Here is a 20,849-nt window from a genome sequence, read left to right on the forward strand (position 1 = left end):
GTTTCAGCAGAGAGATCTGCAGTCATTCTAAAATTCTTGCCTTTGAAGGTAATGGCTTTCTTTCTCCTGACAGCTTTGAGGATTTTCTCCTTCATATTAACTTTAGTGAAGTTAATTATGATATGCCTTGTGGATGTCTTATTGGGGTTGAGTCGTGCTGGGGTTCTGAAGCTGTCCGCTATCTGAATTTCAGAATCTCTAGGCATGTCTGGAAAATTCTCTTTCATAATTTCATGCAGAAGGGCCTCTGTGCCCAGCGAGGCCACTTCATCTGTTTCTGGAACTCCTATGATTCGGATATTCGCCTTCTTCGAATTATCCCAGAGCTCTCTGAGTGAGTGATCCGTTTTTGCTCTCCATTTCTCTTCCTCTTTGAGAGTTTGGGAGCGTTCAAAAGTTTTATCTTCGATGTCAGAAATCCTTTCTTCTGCTTGCTCCATTCTGTTACTGAGGGATTCTACTGTATTTTTCATATCTTTGAGGGCTGCAAATTCTTGCTTCAGTGTGTCTAAGTCTTTGGTGGTTTTGTCTTAAATTCTTGAGACAACTTTTGATTTTCTCCTCGAATTCCCAATTCCACTTTGTTAATCTTGTCTGCAATCCAAATTCTGAATTCGATTTCTGACATCTCAGCCAGTTGTTTATGAATGGGATCTTCAATTGCATCTGCCATATCTTTCCTTGGGGAGGTTGATCTATTCTGGTTATTCATGTTACCAGAGTTTTTCCGCTGATTCCGCCCCATGGTTGTTTTACTCCCTCTGATTTTTTCCCCTGGGGCTTTGTCGAGGGCCCGTACAGTGTTGTGGCCTGAGAGACTGGGGCCCTGTCTGGTGTGGTGGGGCTAAATTGTTCTGCCTTGTTTTCAGCTGGTTTCTGTTCCACCCTAGTGAAACAGATACTTTGGATTGAAGTCTCAGCTGTGCAGAAATATCAGCAATTAAGTCACCCTGCTCCCCACCGGCAAACAATTGGAAAAGAAAAATCAAACCTTCCTACCACCGTGCACCTAGGGCACCACCTGATTTGTCCTCAGGTGATTGGTTCAGTTCAAAAATGTCCAAATCAATTGTCTCAGTCTGCACCTGTCTCGAGTGAGAGAGTTTAAGAGGTCTCTGGGAACTGGATCACACGGGTCTGGTGACTACTCTGGTGTGGCTTGCTCCAGTGCTGCGTGGAGTCAGGAGAAGCCACCCAGCCTATAAATCAGTCTGAGAAGGTTGCTGCCTCCTTCCCCACCTTGCACCACTTCACATCCAGTCACTGATAGCCCTGCAGTTGGCTGACCCATTTGCCTGTAGTGAATTGGTACTCCAGGAGTTTGTACCTGCCTGAATCACAAGGAAGTCTGCCAGGCCGCTGCGCTCTGCCTCTCTCCAGCAGGAGGAGGTGAGGCCTGACAACTTCGGGCACTAGATGAAGGTTGAGGGGTTTTCACTCAGGTCCAGTCTCACCCCTGATTAATGTTACTGACAGAACAGAACAGAACAACTCTGCGTTTCCCCTGCAGAAGAGAAGCTGAATTGAGTTCCAAATCAGCTTGTCTTTGCTCTTGTATTGTCTATAGGCTGACGATCCCCTGAGGGCCAGGTGTGTCTTAGGTTTAGTAAAGTGGACCTCTGGGAGTTTCCCTGGTTTGCAAGTTTATGTTGCCTCAGGCAAACTCAGAGTCTCTGGTTGCCCAGGGAGACAGGGGATGTGGCTTCAGAATATTCTGTAGTGAGCCGTATTGCTAGCAAAAGAGTGCTGCTGCCTTATGGCTCAGGCAACCATTGCTCCAGTGTAGCTCCCCTCCTGCCAATCGTCCTCTCTCCGCTCCTCACCCCAGAGTCTGCACCGACAGGCTGCAGCCCTGCACTGTCTACACCCCTCGAGCAATTGCCCAAGAGTCTGGACCCCTGGGGGACAGGCCTCCAGACCTTGGAGCGAGAGCAGAGGGGAGCGCTGAAAGCCTGGGGTTGTGGGCAGAGAACACACACAGCTTTACACAGTTTTATGCCTGGCTGTATTATCACCAAAAGATGGCTGTCACACTGTGCCTCAGGGAACTGCCACTCTGGTGCAGTCCCCTCTCTGCCGACCAACCAGGACTGGCCTTCATACCCCAGTGTGAGCGAAGGAGAGCGCTGGAAGCTCAGAATTCCAGGTAGAGACCGTATACAGTTTATACAGTTTTATGCCTGGCAGGAGGATGCCGTGGCACCCCAGTAGGGGAGGTAGGTCCATTTTTTAGAGGGTCTCTCCCGTGGAGTGTAGTGGGAGGACCTTTGAACTCTACCCGGTTGTTTGTGGGGCACTCTGAGCCGTTCTCATGGGAGAGGGGACTCCCGTCCGCTTGGTGATGGATTTTGTACCTTTTGTTTGTATCCTTGTGGTCGCAGCTCGCCTCAGCGGGGTTGACATGCGTTCTACAACCTTCTCTCTTAGTGCAGCTCAAATCCACCAGGTTACTTGCTGAATTTTTGTCCTTTAACTCTCCTTCTGAATGGGAGCCTCTGTGGAAAGCTGGCTCCAGTCAGCCATCTTGTCTCCTCCTGAATTGGATCTTAAAGAAAAGTAGTTTTGGGTGGTGCCTGTAGCTCAGTGGGTAGGGCCCCAGCCACATACATGGAAGCTGGCGGGTTCAAAACCCACCCGGGCCAGCCAAAACAACAATGACAATTGCTGCAAAAACAACAACAACAACAACAACAACAACAACTACAATAAAATGGCCTGGCGTTGTGGTGGGCGCTTGTGGTCCCAGCTACTTGGAAGGCTGAGGCAAGAGAATCACTTGAGCCCAGTAGTTTGAGGTTGCTATGAGCTGTGGCACTACAGCACTCTACCAAGGGTGACATAGTGAGACTCTGCCTCAAGAAAAAAAAAAAATAAAGGAAAGAAAAGAAAAGTAGTTTTGATAACCAGTGTATTTGTGTGGTGGGGCTTAAAGAGAGAGATTTTTCAATAGAGGGAATTGTAAAGCATTAAAGATGTGAATGTGCATGTTCAATCTGGAGAACAGAAAGTAGTCTGGGGAGATTAGGATTGGTGGGGGGTGATGGAGGACAAGAGTGATTGTGAGGTAGTTTTAGGAGAAGCCATGGGAAGGGCTGTTTGGATCAAGAGTGTAAAATGACCTCCTGTCCCACACTAGGGACTTTATCATACAGGCATGCAATCAAACAGAGATATTATCATTTCTTTTGAATTATATACATATATACTCATAATATTTAAGCAAAGTTAAACATTCTTTAGCACAGTTTAGACCTAATGAGCTCTGAGATTTTATTTTATTTTATTTATTTATTTAATTTATTTTGATCGCTGAGATTTTAATAGTGTGATTCTCATGGTAATGTGGACAGAGATTACAGCAGGGAGAGAAGCTAGATTTTGTGGAACAAGTGGGTTATTGTTCTAATTCTTTTTTTTTTTTTTTTGTAGAGACAGAGTCTCACTTTATGGCCCTCGGTAGAGTGGCATGGCATCACACAGCTCACAGCAACCTCCAGTTCCCGGGCATAAGCGATTCTCTTGCCTCAGCCTCCCAAGTAGCTGGGACTACAGGTGCCCAACACAATGCCCAGCTATTTTTTGGTTGCAGTTCAGCCGGGGCTGGGTTTGAACCTGCCACTCTCAGTATATGGGGCCGGCACCTTACCGACTGAGCCACAGGCGCCGCCCTATTGTTCTAATTCTTACGAGAGAAAAAGGTTTTCAGGATTTCTGGAATTTCAACTAATTTCAGCATTAACTGTAACAATCACTTTAGAACCCTGCTACGGTTTCTACGATTCTCAATTGAGCTCCTTTTCTTTCTTAGAGAGTCAATTCAAGAAAAATGTGTTGGGGCCCTATTATGCATTATGTACCATGGGGGAGGGAGGGTAAGAGAAAGCTTCCGTCCTTGCTCAGTTATCCAAGCTGGTTAGGTATCTGGTAAAAACAACAACAAAGAACAACAAAAAGAGATATCAGTGTTTAGATCTTTGATGATCTAATTGGCTGAAAAAATGTTATTTCAGTGCAGTTTCAGTTGTTTTCTTAAGTGGATGGACATCATTCATATTTGTAAGAGCTATTTGAATTTCTTGCTCTGGGAACTCTGTTCTTCACTTTGTTTGTTTTTCTGTTGGATTACCAATCTTTTCTTCTTGGTTACATAGTAAAAAAAGTAGTTCGTTCATGTTATGGGCTGCAATATTTTCCCAGTCTTTCATTTACCTTTGTTTACAGTTTTCTTGGAGTCTTACTCTGTCGCCCTGGGTAGAGTGCTGTGGTGTCCTAGCTCACAGCAGCCACCTCAGCCTCCCATGTAGCTGGACTACAGGCACCCGCCAGAATGCCTGGCTAGTTTTTTCTATTTATAGTAGACATGGAGTCTGGCTCTTGCTCAGGCTGGTCTTGGACTCTTGAGCTCAAGAAATCCACCTGCCTTTGCCTCACAGAGTGCTAGGATTACGGGTGTGAGCCACACCACACATGCCCTTTTTCTTCTTCTTCTTCTTTTTTTTTTTTTTTTGAGACAATATGACTCCATCTCCCAGGCTGGAATGTAGTAGAATGATCATGATCATTGCTCACTGCAACCTTGAATTCCTGGGCTCAAGCAGTCTCACCTCAGCCTTCCAATTAGCTGAGACTGTAGGCACACCTCACCCTACTCAGCAAATTTTTTACATTTTTAAGTTATAGAGACAGGATCTCTCTATGGTCATTCAGTATTTATAAATGCATTCAAATATGTCATTTTTTTCCCTTGCTTTTGAGTTTAGTATCACACTTGGAATGGCATTTCTTACCCAAAACTTATTAAAAATACTTCTATATTCTGATGTTTTAATATTTTTTTATTGATGCAATTGGAGTTTATTTTGGGTCAACCATTATTTTTTCTCAATGGCTACCCAGCTATGTCAACACCATTTTTCAGGTTATCCATCTCCCCCTCACCCACAGACATTGATCTGAAATTTGATCTTTATTTTATATTTTATTCCTGCATTGCTATATAAATATAATAGCTTTTGCTTAATATATTTTGATGCTATGCTATTTGTCATATAAATTCTCATGACAGTTATATTTGGTTGAATTAATCAGTGTGTCAACATATTATATTATTTTTTTATCCTGTTTAATGCTTTAGGCCCTAAATTCTGTTTGGTCTGCTGTTAATACTGACAGTGCTCATTTATTTATATTTTTCTGATGTATCTATTTCTATATGTTCATTATTAATATTTATTTATAATTTAAATTGTGCCTGCTATTAATAACAGTTGATTTTTTTTTTTTGAGACAGAGCCTCAAGCTGTTGCCCTGGGTAGAGTGGTGTGGCGTCACAGCCCACAGCAACCTTCAACTCCTGGACTCAAGTGATTCTCCGGCCTCAGCCTCCCAAGTAGCTGGGATTACAGGTGCCTGTCACAACACCCAGCTATTTTTTTTAGTTGCAGCCGTCATTGCTGTTTGGTGGGCCCAGGCTGGATTTGAACCCACCAGCTCAGGTGTATGTGGCTGGCGCCTTACCTGCTTGAGCCACAGGCGCCGAGCCAAGATAGAGTCTCACTTTGTTGCCCTCTGTAGAGTGCTATGGCATCACAGCTCACAGCAACCTCCAGCTTTTGGGAATAACAGTTGATTTTTAACCTACTTATCATTTACTATGATCTCTGATGATCTCTGTTGGTTTCTTTGGGCTTTGTCTTTTTCTATGTGAGTTGAAGTTTATTTTGACTCTATTTTTTTCTAATTATTTGGAAATAACATATGATTTCTAAAAAAATTCTAGTAACTTATATATAAATCTTTAAAAATCAGGCAGTTTCTCAAAATCAAGAATAAAGTCATATATTCTGACTTCTGATGTGGGATAAACAACTTTCATTTTATTTCCTATTTAATCCTTTACATTTTCCTAGTTTTTCAGTATCAATAGGGATTATTTGTTTGATGATTACTAATTGTTTTTATGTTGCAGACGTTCTTTTCTAAGAATTATTTTAGTACTTTCCATGTTTCACAACAATATTAACTGCTTATTGGAACCTAACGTGTTTGGTCTGAGGGCTGCTAGCTCTCTGATCTCCCCACGTGCACTTATTGTTAAGGGTCTTACCATGTTGTCCAAGCTGGTCTCAAACTCGTAGGTTCAATGGATCCTCCTGCCTCGGTCTCCCAAGTACCTGGGACTGCAGGCATGCGATACCCTCCCTGGCTCCCTCTGATTTTGCCTCTTTCACCTCTCCTTTTTGCTCACTGTGCTCTATCCATCCTACTTTTCCCTTTATCTCTAAGACTCCAGGCTTGCTCATACATCAGAGCCTTTGCTGTTCCTGTTGCCAGGAGATTTCTCCCCCAGATCTTTGCATGTTTGGCTCTTTTCCTCACTCAGCTAACATGTCACTACTCAAGAGGCCTTGGATAACGAATGCTCTTGGTTAAGGTTAGCTTCCATCCCACACACCCCCATTCTCAGTGATCCTTCACTCTCTAGCTCCCGACCATGTTTTATTTTCTGCATGGGCTTATTACTCTTGACATGATTCTATTTTACAACTGGTTTACTCACTTGCTTATGTATTGTCCTTGTACTCCCATTAGAATGCAAACTTCGTGAATGCAATTGTTTATCTTTTTGAAATTTTTTAATTTTTAAATATTTATTTATTTTTGAGGCAGAGTTTCACTTTGATGCCCTCAGTGAAGTGCTATGGCATCATACCTCACAGCAACCTTGAACTCTTGGGCTCAAGTGATTCTCTTACCACAGACTCCCAAGTAGCAGGGACTACAGGCGCCCACCACAATGCCCAGCTATTCCTTAGAGATGAGACCTCACTCTTGCTCAGGCTGGTCTCGAACACCTGACCTCAAGCAATCCACCCGCCTCAGCCTTCCGGAGTGCTAGGATTACAGAAGTGAGCCACCACACCTGGTGCAATTGTTTATCTTATTCATTATTTTATCTCCTGTGCTTTGAGCTCTGGCTGGCACATATTAGGCCACTAATATTTGACACACAAATATTTGTTGAATGAATGACCAAATAAGTCTTTGCTTTTTCTAAGAATGTCTTCTGTTCTAAAAAAAAAAGAATGTCTTCTGTTCTTCAAAACTCTGTGGAGTTTGTGGATCTTCAAACCCAATGGGTGTTCTCTGGGTCTGGGCCACTTCTCCTCCCTTTGTCTTTCTGTGTTAATCTTGAACCCTGCCTTTGGGGGTCTGTGCAATGGTGATCATTGTCTTCTGTTTTTGTTTGTTGTATTTTTTTCTTCTGGAGTTGGGGGTCTTCCTCTGTAACTCAGGTGGGTCACAGTGGCTCAATCATAGGTCACTGCAACCTCAAACATCTGGGCTCAAATGATCATTCTGTCTCAGCCTCTTGAATTAGCTGAGACTATAGGCCAGTATCACCATGCCTGGCTATTTCTTTTTTTTTTTTTTGTAGAGATGGGGTCTTACTATGTTGCCCAGCATAGTCTCAAACACCTGGGTTCAAGCAATCTTTCTGCCTCACCCTCTCGAGTGTTGGGATTATGGTTGTGAGCTACCACACCCAGCCTGCTTTCTTTAAGACAGGCAGGGGCCTGAGAAGTCAATGCAAGCAAGGGATAGGAAAACTTGGGGCAAAGGGTCAATCCTGCTTCTGCACTCCCCTTCAATCTAGGCAGATCAAAGCAGATACACAGACACTCCATGTTTTTCTTTCCACCACCACCTGGCTGGAGACTCACTTGGCTAAAAACCTTTCTTAATGTTGACAGTAGGCAAAGTCCCAAAGATGGCATTGAGGGAGGTGTGTGTGTACATGTGTGGGTTTGGGGTGGGATAGCAAGGTGTAGGACAGAGAGAATGGAGAGGCAAGGTGATTCCTTCAAAAGAAGACTGGGTTCTTTGTTTGCTCCAGGATCCTCCAAGCATTTAATTTCCTATTACTTTATTCATCCGTTTAGCAATCCATCCATTCATCCACTTACCCAACAGATAATCCAGAATTATTATTTTTGGGGCCCCTACTATGTGCAAAGCATGGTTCTAAGCTTGGAGATACAGCGGTGAATACCATAAAGTCCCTGCTTTCATAGTTTACGTTTTAGTAAAAGGAAACAAATACATATTATTTTATTTGCTAATAAAAGCTTCAAAGAAAAATGAAGTAGTATAGAAAAAAAGGTGGTGAAAATGGCAGTAGGGCTACTTAATATAAAGTGGTCCCCCAAGTTCTTTCTGGGAATGTGACATTTGAACCTGAAGAAAGTAAGGTATGAACTTAGTGGGGTTTTGGGGGAAATGCCCTGAGTCAAGGATTCCAGTTCATAAGGAGAGCAGTATGGCTGAAGCAGAGAGAGCCAGGGAAGCTAGGTTAGGGATGAAGTCAGCAGGTGGGGAGGTGTTTTTTCAAAAATGTTGACAGTTGCTCAAAGTAAGAAGTATTTTTCATATTGTAACAGCTCATCTCTTCTTAAAACTGAAAGAAGATTTTCATGAAACATTTACTATTTTCATTTGCTATGCCCTCTAATATTTTCTATTTTTTTCAATTCAATATACATATAGTATTAAATATTTAATTCAATTCGATTTGATTTTTTCTTTTTTTTTTTTTGAGACAGAGTCTCAAGCTGTTGCTCTATATAGAGTGCTATGGAGTCACGGCTCACAGCAACCTCAAACACTTGGGCTTAAGTGATTCTCTTGCCTCAGCATCCCAAGTATCTGGGACTACAGGAGCCTGCCACAATGCCCGCCTATTTTTTTGTTGCAGTTTCGTTGTTTAGCTGGCCCGGGATGGGTTCGAACTTGCCAGCATTGGTGTACGTGGCCGGTGACCTACCCACTGAGCTATGGGAGCTGCCTTGATTTGATTTTTAAGAAGATATTAAGTGTGACCCACTAAACTGATTTCATGACCCATGAATGAGCCATAATCTATGGATTGGCAAATTCTGATAGGGCTTTATTGACTTGATAAAGTTTGGATTTTATTTTATTTTTTAAATAGTTTATTTATTTATTTTTTATTATTAAATCATAGCTATGTAAATTAGTGCAATCAAGGGGTACAATGTGCTGGTTTCATACACAATCTGAAATATTCTCATCAAACTGTTCAACGTAGCCTTCATGGCATTTTCTTAGTTATTGTATGTAGACATTTGTATTCTGCCTTTAGTAAGTTTCACCTGTACCCATTCTAAGATGCACAGTAGGTGTGGCCCCACCTATTACCCTTCCTCCACCCTAACCTCCCCACTCCCTTTCTCTTCCTTGGCCCTCTCCCCATATTCTTGTGCTATAGTTGGGTTATAGCCTTCATGTGAAAGCTATAATTTAGCTTCATAGTAGGGCTGAGTACATTGGATATATTTTCTTCCTTTCCTGAGATACTTTGCTAAGAAAAATATGTTCCAGCTCCATCCATGTAAACATGAAAGAGGTAAAGTCTCCATCTTTCTCTAAGGCTGCATAATATTCCATGGTATACATGTACCACAATTTGCTAGTCCATTCATGGGTCGATGGGCACTTGGGCTTCTTCCATGACTTAGCAATTATGAATTGGGCTGCAATAAACATTCTTGTACAGATGTCTTTGTTATATTGTGATTTTTGGTCTTCTGAGTATAAACCTAGTAAAGGAATTATAGGATCGAATGGCAGGTCTATTTTTAGGTCTCTAAGTATTCTCCAAAAATCCTTCCAGAAGGAACGTATTAGTGTGCATTCCCACCAGCAGTGTAGAAGTGTGCCCTTTCCTCCACATCCACGCCAACATCTCTGGTTTTGGGATTTTGTTATGTGGGCTACTCTTACTGGGGTTAGGTGATATCTCAGAGTAGTTTTGATTTGCATTTCTCTGATGATTAAGGATGATGAGCTTTTTATCACGTGCTTGTAGATCGTGCATCTCTCTTCTTTTTTTTTTTTAGCATATATTCATTTATTAAGATCAAAGTAAACATTTAAAAATGAAAATATGGAAAATTAGTATGCATTATATTGCATATTTCCAGACATTAACACAGACAGAGTTAACATTTTGGCATTTGCTGTATATGTTATTAATTCCTCTTTCATGATGGGAAATTCGATGTGTCTGGTAGAATTGCCTCTAGGTCTGTCACTTGCCTAAGGAAAGCTTTTTTTTTTTATTGTTGGGGCTTCATTGAGGGTACAATAAGCCAGGTTACACTGATTGCAATTGTTAGGTAAAGTCCCTCTTGCAATCATGTCTTCCCCCATAAAGTGTGACACACACTAAGGCCCCACCCCCCTCCTTCCTTCTCTCTTTCTGTCCCCCCCCATAACCATAATTGTCATTAATTGTCCTCATATCAAAATTGAGTACATAGGATTCATGCTTCTCCATTCTTGTGATGCTTTACTAAGAATAATGTCTTCCACTTCTATACAGGTTAATACGAAGGATGTAAAGTCTCCATTTTTTTTAATGGCTGAATAGTATTCCATGGTATACATATACCACAGCTTGTTAATCCATTCCTGGGTTGGTGGGCATTTAGGCTGTTTCCACATTTTGGCGATTGTAAATTGAGCTGCAATAAACAGTCTAGTACAAGTGTCCTTATGATAAAAGGATTTTTTTCCTTCTGGGTAGATGCCCAGTAATGGGATTGCAGGATCAAATGGGAGGTGTAGCTTGAGTGCTTTGAGGTTTCTCCATACTTCCTTCCAGAAAGGTTGCACTAGTTTGCAGTCCCACCAGCAGTGTGAAAGTGTTCCCTTCTCTCCACATCTACGCCAGCATCTGCAGTTTTGAGATTTTGTGATGTGGGCCATTCTCACTGGGGTTAGATGATATCTCAGGGTTGTTTTCATTTGCATTTCTCTAATATATAGAGATGATGAACATTTTTTCGTGTGTTTGTTAGCCATTCGTCTGTCGTCTTTAGAGAAAGTTCTATTCATGTCTCTTGCCCATTGATATATGGGATTGTTGGCTTTTTTCATGTGGATTAATTTGAGTTCTCTATAGATCCTAGTTATCAAGCTTTTGTCTGATTGAAAATATACAAATATCCTTTCCCATTGTGTAGGTTGTCTCTTTGCTTTGGTTATTGTCTCCTTAGCCGTACAGAAGCTTTTCAGTTTAATGAAGTCCCATTTGTTTATTTTTGTTGTTGTTGCAATTGCCATGGCAGTCTTCTTCATGAAGTCTTTCCCCAGGCCAATATCTTCCAGTGTTTTTCCTATGCTTTCTTGGAGGATTTTTATTGTTTCATGCCTTAAATTTAAGTCCTTTATCCATCTTGAATCAATTTTTGTGAGTGGGGAAAGATGTGGGTCCAGTTTCAGTCTTTTACATGTAGACATCCAGTTCTCCCAACACCATTTATTGAATAGGGAGTCTTTCCCCCAAGGTATGTTCTTGTTTGGTTTATCGAAGATTAGGTGGTTGTAAAATGTTAGTTTCATTTCTTGGTTTTCAATTCGATTCCAAGTGTCTATGTCTCTGTTTTTGTGCCAGTACCATGCTGTCTTGAGCACTATGGCTTTGTAGTACAGACTAAAATCTGGTATGCTGATGCCCCCAGCTTTATTTTTGTTACAGAGAACTGCCTTAGCTATACGGGTTTTTTTCCGGTTCCATACAAAACGCAGAATCATTTTTTCCAAATCTTGAAAGTACGATGTTGGTATTTTGATAGGAATGGCATTGAATAGGTAGATTGCTTTGGGAAGTATAGACATTTTAACAATGTTGATTCTTCCCATCCATGAGCATGGTATGTTCTTCCATTTGTTAATATCCTCTGCTATTTCCTTTCTGAGGAGTTCATAGTTTTCTTTGTAGAGGTCCTTCACCTCCTTCGTTAGGTATATTCCTAGGTATTTCATTTTCTTTGAAACTATGGTGAAGGGAGTTGTGTCCTTAATTAGCTTCTCATCTTGACTGTTATTGGTGTATACAAAGGCTACTGACTTGTGGATATTTATTTTATATCCTGAAACATTACTGTATTTTTTGATGACTTCTAGGAGTCTTGTGGTTGAGTCTTTGGGGTTCTCTAAGTATAAGATCATGTCGTCAGCAAAGAGGGAGAGTTTGACCTCCTCTGCTCCCATTTGGATTCCCTTTATTTCCTTGTCTTGCCTAATTGTATTGGCTAGAACTTCCAGTACTATGTTGAATAGTAAAGGTGACAGAGGACAACTTTGTCTGGTTCCAGTTCTAAGAGGAAAAGCTTTCAGTTTTACTCCATTCAGTAAAATATTGGCTGTGGGTTTGTCATAAATAGCTTCAATCAGTTTTAGAAATGTGCCACCTATGCCTATACTCTTCAGTGGTCTAATTAGAAAAGGATGCTGGATTTTTTTCAAATGCTTTTTCTGCATCTATTGAGAGGATCATGTGATCTTTATTTTTGCCTCTGTTAATATGGTGGATAATGTTTATGGACTTGCGAATGTTAAACCAGCCTTGCATCCCTGGGATGAAGCCTACTTGATCATGATGAATGACTTTTTTGATGATAAGCTGTAATCTATTGGCTAGGATTTTGTTGAGAATTTTTGCATCTATGTTCATAAGTGAGATTGGTCTGAAATTCTCCTTTTTGTTTGGTTCTTTTCCTGGTTTTGGTATCAGGTTGATGTTTGCTTCATAGAATGTGTTGGGGAAGATTCCTTCTTCCTCAATTTTTTGGAATAATTTCTGCAGTACAGGAATAAGCTCTTCCTTGAAGGTTTGATAGAATTCCGGAGTGAAGCCATCTGGACCAGGGCATTTTTTGGTTGGAAGCTTTTTTATTCTTTCTTTGATCTCAGTGATTCAAATTGGTTTGTTCAGGAGCTCCATTTCTTCCTGGCTGAGTCTAGGGAGAGGGTGTGATTCCAAATATTGATCCATTTCTTTCACATTGTCAAATATCTGGGCATAGAGTTTCTGGTAGTATTCAGAGATGATATCTTGTATCTCTGTGGGATCAGTTGTTATTTCCCCTTTATCATTCCTGATTGAGGTTACTAGAGATTTTAATTTTCTGTTCCTCGTTAGTCTGGCCAATGGTTTATCTATTTTATTTATTTTTTCAAAAAACCAACTCCTTGTTTCATTAATTTTCTGAATGATTCCTTTGTTTTCAGTTTCATTGATCTCTGATTTGATTTTGGATATTTCTTTTCTTCTACTGAGTTTAGGCTTAGATTGTTCTTCTTTTTCCAATTCCATAAGATCTCTTGTGAGATTGTTGATGTGCTCTCTTTCTGTTTTTCGAATGTAGGCATCTAAAGTGATGAATTTTCCTCTCAAAACTGCTTTTGCAGTATCCCACAGGTTTTGGTAGCTTGTGTCTTCATTGTTATTATGCTCAAGGAAGTTAATGATTTCCTGTTTGATTACTTCCTGCACCCATCTGTTATTCAACAGAAGATTGTTTAATTTCCATGCCTTTGGGTGGGGTCAAGCATTTTTGTTAGAGTTGAGTTCCACCTTTAGTGCCTTATGGTCTGAGAAGATACAAGGTAAAATTTCAATTCTTTTGATTCTGTTGATATTTGTTTTGTGTCCCAGAATATGATCAATTTTGGAGAATGTTCCATGGGGTGATGAGAAGAATGTATATTCTTTATCTTTGGGATGGAGTATTCTATATGTGTCTATCAAGCACAGTTGTTCTAGGGTCTCATTTAAATATCTTATATCCTTGTTTAATTTCTGTTTAGAGGATTTGTCCAGCTCTGTAAGAGGAGTGTTAAGGTCCCCTGTTATTATGGTATTATCAGATATCATATTGCTCAGACTGAGTAAGGTCTGTTTCAAGAATCTGGGAGCATTTAAATTGGGTGCATAAATATTTAGAATTGAAATGTCTTCTTGTTGTATTTTTCCCTTGACCAATATAAAGTGACCATCTTTGTCTTTTTTGACTTTAGTTGCTTTAAATCCACATGTATCTGAAAATAAGATTGCAACTCCTCTTTTCTTCTGAATTCCATTTGCCTGAAAAATTGTCTTCGAACCCTTGACTCGGAGCTTTAATTTGTCTTTTGAAGCCAGGTGTGTTTCTTGCAGACAGCAAATGGATGGTTTGTGTTTTTTCATCCAGTCAACCAATCTATGTCTCTTCAGTGGGGAATTCAAGCCATTAACATTTATGGAGATAATTGATATGTGTGGTAGTATTCTATTTGTCTTATTTTGTGAGAGTCCATTGCTTAGTTTTATCTTTTGCATCAGTGTGGAGGTTAGGTTCTATCCTTTAATTTCTGAGTTCTTACTTTGCTGCTGATCCATTGTGGTGGTCAGTGTGCAGAACAGGTTGAAGTATTTCCTGTAGAGCTGATCTTGTTGTGGTGAATTTCCTCAATGTTTGTATATCCGTAAATGATTTGATTTCTCTGTCAATTTTTAAGCTTAACTTGGCAGGGTACAGAATTCTGGGCTGGAAATTGTTCTGTTTAAGTAGATTAAAGGTAGATGACCATTGTCTTCTTGCTTGGAAAGTTTCATTAGAGTAGTCTGCGGTCACTCTGATGGATTTGCCCCTGTAGGTCAACTGGCGCTTTCTCCTGGCAGCTTGCAGAATCTTTTCTTTTGTCTTGACTTTGGACAGGTTCATCACAATGTGTCTTGGAGAAGCTCGGTTAGAGTTGAGGTGACCTGGGGTCCGATAGCCCTCTGAAAGCAGTGTGTCAGAATCTTTGGTGATATTTGGGAAATTTTCTTTTATAATATTCTCTAGTATGGCTTGCATTCCTCTGGGGCATTCTTCTTCCCCTTCTGGTATTCTATAACTCATTTGTTGTAACGCTTCATAAAGTCCCATAATTCTGACAGTGAACATTCTGCTTTCTCTCTCTTCTTTTCTTCCTCTTTTACTGTATGAGTTATCTCAAGAAGTTTGTCTTCTACCTCTGAATTTCTTTCTTCTGCATGGTCTAACCTGTTGCTGATACTTTCCATTGCATCTTTAAGTTCCCTAATTGACTGTTTCAGTTCCTTCAGCTCTGTTATATCCTTTTTAAATTCTTCATATTGCTCATCTCTTATTTGATTCTGTTTTTGGATTTCCTTTTGGTTATTTTCCACTTTATTAGCAGTTTCCTTCATTGTTTTCATCATTTCTTTCATTGTTTTCAAACATGTGTATTCTAAATTCCCTTTCTGTCATCCCTAAGATTTCTTTATAGGTGGAATCCTCTGCAGTAGCTACCTCATTGTCCCTTGGCGGGGTTGTTCTGGACTGGTTCTTCATGTTGCCTGGAGTTTTCTGCTGATTCTTCGTCATGAGTGATTTCCTTTATCTGTTTCCTTGCCTTAATTTTCCTTTCACTTCCTCTTGCTCTTTAAGCTGTCGTGCCTGTGGACTAAGGGTTACAGGACCAGAAGGGTGAGAAGGTTTATTAGCAAAAAAGGGTTGAGAGAAAGGAGGACCGAGTGATAAGAAAAAAAAAATAGAGGAAGGAGAGGGGGTGGGTAAAAGGAATAGTGACCAAAAGAAGAGCGGCACAGAAAGAGGGAGACAGAGCAATATAGGTGTACAGTAGGGTACTTTGACACAACCTTAAAAAAAACCCCACCTTCTAGGGGTGCCCAGTTGTGTAGTCCCCTTGAGGTCAGAAGCTCTTTGCTAACCTGATCAGACACAGTACCCCACCTCCACCAAGTAGAGAGGAAAGACAAAAATGCTATAAATCAAACCAAAACAAGCAAACAGAAAACTTCACGGGATAAAATTGTGTGAAAAACCAAATAATAGCGGTAGAAACACTAGCAAAAATGAAGTTCTAGTTATTGAAAAAGGCAGCAATGGGAAATTATAATTAAACTAGAAAAATTGAGAAAGAAAAAGGATCTGTATGGAAAAGGTTGAAATTAAAAAACAAAACAACATCAACAACATCAAAATAAACAAAAAAAACCCAACAACAACAACAACAAAAAAACACAGCCAAAAACAAAGCAGTATGTATATGTTATTGAATATTGTCTGGGCAATACGTGGTCTTCTGGGGTATGAGATGTTAATCACAGTTCTGATACGACTGGAGGCTGCTGATTTCTCAAACCCCAGCAGGTAGACACCCTAAATCTCTCTTTAGCCCACTTAAAAGGCACTTTGAACTTGTAAACTTGCTGAGCAGAATCTTTCCCAGGAAAGTGCTTGTCGCTGGAATCACTGCTGAAGTGGCTATCCACTTACCCAGTGTGCCAAAACCGGTCTCACTCTGCCCCTGAGGGTTATGGCTGCAAGGCGACTCAGACCCCACCCTTAGGCTACTCAGTTGCTGGGTTACCAGCTCCCACCCGATTCTAGCTCTGCGACCCTGAGGGCGGAGCTTGCTGGGGCAGATCGCTCACTATGGCTCCCTGTGATCCACAGCCAAACACTATTAGCTCCGTCTGGCTTCGTTGCTCAGACTGGGGCCCTAGACAACAGCGAAAGTTCTTTGCACTTCCGCTCAGGCTCTCCCCAAGGCAGTTCAACTGAGTGCCAAGTCCAAAGACACCAAAGCAGTTCACAGGTAAGGTCTTTCTGGTTTTGCAGTCCTGCTGCTACTGAACTTACAGTTGTGGGCGGGTTTGGAGGGATTGAACACACGCGACCACTTGCCGTTTTTCCACTGTTTTAGTCCTCCTCTTGGGGTCCAGAAGTCTCTCGCTGACTCCCTGTATCCTCACATGGGTGATGATAGGCAGATCCCACCAGCCAGAGATGCCTGGAGTCCTATCTCCCCGGACTTACGGTGCCCAGATGCAAGGAAGCTGTTTCTCACCAGCCATCTTGCTACGCCTCCGGTGTGTAATTTTTGAGATGAGTTGTTGGATTCTGTTTGTTAGGATCTTATTGAGTTTTTAAGCATGAATGTTCATTAGTGATATTGGCCTATAATTTTCTTTTCTTGTTGGGTCTTTCCCTGGTTTGGGGTCAAGGTGATGTTTGTTTCATAGAATGTGTTGGGTAATATTCCTTCTTTTTCTATATTTTGGAAGAGGTTTAGTAATATAGGTACTAGTTCTTCTTTAAAGGTTTGGTAGAATTCTGACGTAAAGCCATCTGGTCCTGGGCTTTTCCTTTTAGGAAGATTTTGTATAGTTGATGCTATTTGAGAACTTGATATAGGCCTATTCAACATTTGCACTTCATTCTGGCTAAGTCTTGGTAGGTGGCATACTTCCAGGTATTGGTCGATTTCTTTCAGATTTTCATATTTCTGAGAATAGAGTTTCTTGTAGTATTTGTTAAGTATTTTTTTAATTTCTGAGGGGTCTGTTGTTATTTCATTGTTACCAATTCTGATTGATGAAATTAGAGATTTTACTCTTTTTTTCCTGGTTAGGTTGGCCAAAGGTTTATCTATTTTATTGACCTTTTCAAAAAACCAACTTTTGGATTTATTGATCTGGTGTGTAATTCTTTTGTTTTCAATTTAATTTAATTCTGCTCTGATTTTGGTTATTTCTTTTCTTGTGCTGGGTTTGGGGTTGGAGTGTTCTTCCTTCTTCAGTTGCTTGAGATGTCCCATTAAGTTGTTAACTTCCTCTCTTTCTGTTTTCTTGCAGAAGGCTTGCAGTGCTATAAATTTTCCTCTTTGGACTGCCTTTGCAGTATCCCAGAGGTCCTGGTAATTTGTGTCTTGATTGTTGTTTTCTTCCAAAAATTTGGTGATTTCCTTCTTAATCTTGTCTATAACCCATCTATCCTTCAGCATAAGTTTGTTTAGCTTCCATGTTTTTGTATGGGTATACAGGTTCCTGTTGTTATTGAGTTCAACTTTTATTCCATGATGGTCTGAGAAGATGCAAGGAATAATTTTTATTTTTTTTTAATTTGTTGTGGTTAGATTTGTGGCCTAGAATGTGGTCAATTTTGGAGGATGTTCCATGAGCTGATGAGAAGAATGTATATTCTGTTTTGTTGGGATGAAATGTTCTGTAGATGTCTGTTAATTCCAGATTTTGAATGGTTAAGTTTAAATTTAAAGATTTTTTGCTTACCTTCTTTTTGGAGGATCTATTCAGCACTGCTAAAGGGGTGTCAAAATCTCCAACTACTATGGAACTGGACAAAATCAAGTTGCTCATGTCTGTTAGAATTTCTTTTATAAATTAAGGTGTGTTCTGGTTGGGTGCATAAATATTAATAATTGAGATCTCATCATATTGAGTATTACTTTTAACAAATATGAAGTGTGCATTCTTATCCTTGCTTATTTTGGTTGGTTTAAAGCTTATTGCATCTGCGAATAGTGCAGTGCCTGCCTTTTTCTGCTTTCCATTTGCCTGGAGTATAGATGACCATCCCTTCACCTTGAGTCTGTATTTGTCTTTTAATGTAAGATGCGATTCTTGTATGTAGCAGATATTTGGCTTGAGTTTTTGTATCCAGTCAGCCAACCTGTGCCTCTTTAGAGGACAATTTAAACCATTCACATTAATTGAGAATATTTATAAGCCTTTCGAGAGTCCAGTGGACATTTTTAATCCTTTTGCGACTGTGGTAGTTGGAATTTGATCAAAATTTTTTGGGTGTATTTACTTTTGGAGGATTATGCTGGTCTTTACTGAGGATAGCTCTGAGAATATCCTGGAGAGCTGGTTTAGTTATGGCAAATTTCTTCAACATGTGAATTTCATTGAAGTATTTAATTTCTCCATCATAAATGAAACTCAGTTTAGCTGGGTACATGATCCTGGGTTGAAAGTTATTTTGTTTTAAGAGATTATCAGTCGATGACCATCCTCTTCTAGCTTGAAAAGTTTCAGCAGAGATGTCTGCAGTTATTCTTATATTCTTTCTTTTCTAGGTGATGTTTTTCTTTCATCTGGCTGCTTTCAGAATTTTCTCATTCATATTAACTTTAGTGAAATTGATTATGATGTGTCTGGCGAATGTCTTATTCGGGTTGAGTTGTGGTGGAGTTCTGAAACTGCTATCTGAATTTCAGAATCTCTTGGCATGTCTGGAAAGTTCTCCTTCATTATCTCATGGACAAGAGACTCTGTGCCTTGTGAAGTCACTTCGTCACTTTCTGGGATCCCTATAAGATGAATATTGGTTTTCTTCGAATTATCCCACAGCTCTCTGAGAGAGTGATCTATTTTTGCCCTCCATGTCTCTTCCTCTTTGAGAGTTTGGGAGTGTTCGAAAGCTTTGTCTTCAATGTCAGAAATCCTTTCTTCTGCTTGCTCCATTCTGTTCCTGAGGGATTCTACTTTGTTTCTCAGATCTTTGAGGGCTGTAACTTGTGTCTCAATGTGTCAAAATCTTTGGTCATTTGGTCTTTGAACTCATTGAATTCTTGAGACATCTTTTGGGTTACTGCTTGGAATTCTAATTCAATCTTATTTGCTATCCAGATTCTGAACTTGATTTCTGACATCTCAGCTATTTGTTTGTGCATGGGATCTTGTGCTGTGTCTGCCCCATCGATCCTTGTGGGAGATTATCTACTCTGAGTATTCATATTGCCAGAGTTTTTCTGTTGATTTCGCCTCATGATTATTTTTCACCATTGCCTCTGGCCATTCTCAGAGTTGGCGAGGTGTCTTTCCAAGGTTAGACCACAGCGAGATAACTATTTTTGCTCGATCTTTGTAGGGAGTGACCCTGTGTAGTTCCTCTGGGGCTGCCCCAGCCAGGGAGTTCTGGTTGTGGAAGCAGCTCCGGAGTGTGACACACACGTATCCAGCAACAGGGTGGGAGGTAGTGCGCACGGTTCTGGGAGTGCCTTTTGCTCAGTGACTTTGGCACAGAGAGCCCAAGGCCCCAGCAGTCTCTGGCCAGGGGAAGGGCTCTGTGCAGAGGCAGGGAGTGCTCCGGAGGGCATGCAGCTACCAGAGTCCCTGGCAAGACAAGCGGGCCAGTGTGGAGGCAGGGAGGGCACAGGAGGGAGGATGCAGGGTTGCACAGCTCCCTCAGTTCCTTGTCAGGGCATGCGGAATCCTGGCGGGCGCTGGCTGCAGTGCAGCTCTTATGGAGGTCCAGGTGGTACCAAGCTCAGGTGTTTGAGGTTGCTATGAGCCTTGACACCACTGCACTCTACCCAGGGCAATAGCTCGAGTCTCCAGTGTGCCAAAACCAGTCTCACTCTGCCCCTGAGGGTTAAGGCTGTAAGGCAGCTCAGTCCCTGCCTTTAGGCTGCCAGTCAGTAGGTTACTAGTTCCTGCCTGATCCTTGCTCTGAGACCCTAAGGGTGGAGCTTGCTGGGGCAGTTCTCTTACTATGGCTCCCTGTGTCCCACAGACAAACGCTATTAGCTCCGTCCAGCCTAGTGGCTCAGTCTGGGGTCCTAGGCAATGCCCAAAGTTCTCTGCACTCCTGCTCAAGCTCTCCCCAAGGCAGTTCAACTGAGTGCCAAGTGTAAAAACACCAAAACAGTTCACAGGTAAGGCCTTTCCAGTTTGCAGTCTCACAGCTGCTTGTACTTATGGCTGCTGGTGGGATTAGGTCAATCAAACACACGCAACCACTTGCCAGTTTTCCATTGTTTTTGTCCTTCTCTTGGGGTCCAGAATTCCCTTGCTGACTCCCTGTATCTTCAAAGGGATGATTATAGGCAGATCCCACCAGCCAGAGATGCCTGGAGTCTTATCTCCCCAGACTCACCGTGTCCAGTTATAGGGAAGCTGTTACTCGGCTGCCATCTTGCTCCACCTCCTGGATTTTACTTTAAATAAAGGAGGGAATCATTAGAGAATTTTTAGCAGAGAAGTAACATGTTCTAACATGTTTCATGGGAATCACTTCAGCTTTTCTATAGATAATAGACTTTGTCGATGGGTGGGTGGGTGAGGAGCAGTGGAAGTTGGGAGATGTTCATTGAGTCCTTGTTATAAATTTATTTACTCATTATAATGAGCATTCATCAAATATCCTTTATCACATATGCTA

General features: G+C 41.1%; 1 protein-coding gene across 1 annotated transcript in view; it reads left to right on the forward strand.

Moving 5' to 3' along the window:
- The window catches only part of LGSN (lengsin, lens protein with glutamine synthetase domain), a 246,372-nt gene that overhangs the window by 59,432 nt on the left and 166,091 nt on the right, over nucleotides 1-20,849 (forward strand). The window lies entirely within an intron of this gene.

The sequence above is a fragment of the Nycticebus coucang genome, chromosome 9, assembly GCF_027406575.1.
Source record: "Nycticebus coucang isolate mNycCou1 chromosome 9, mNycCou1.pri, whole genome shotgun sequence".
In the NCBI taxonomy this organism is placed as follows: domain Eukaryota; kingdom Metazoa; phylum Chordata; class Mammalia; order Primates; family Lorisidae; genus Nycticebus; species Nycticebus coucang.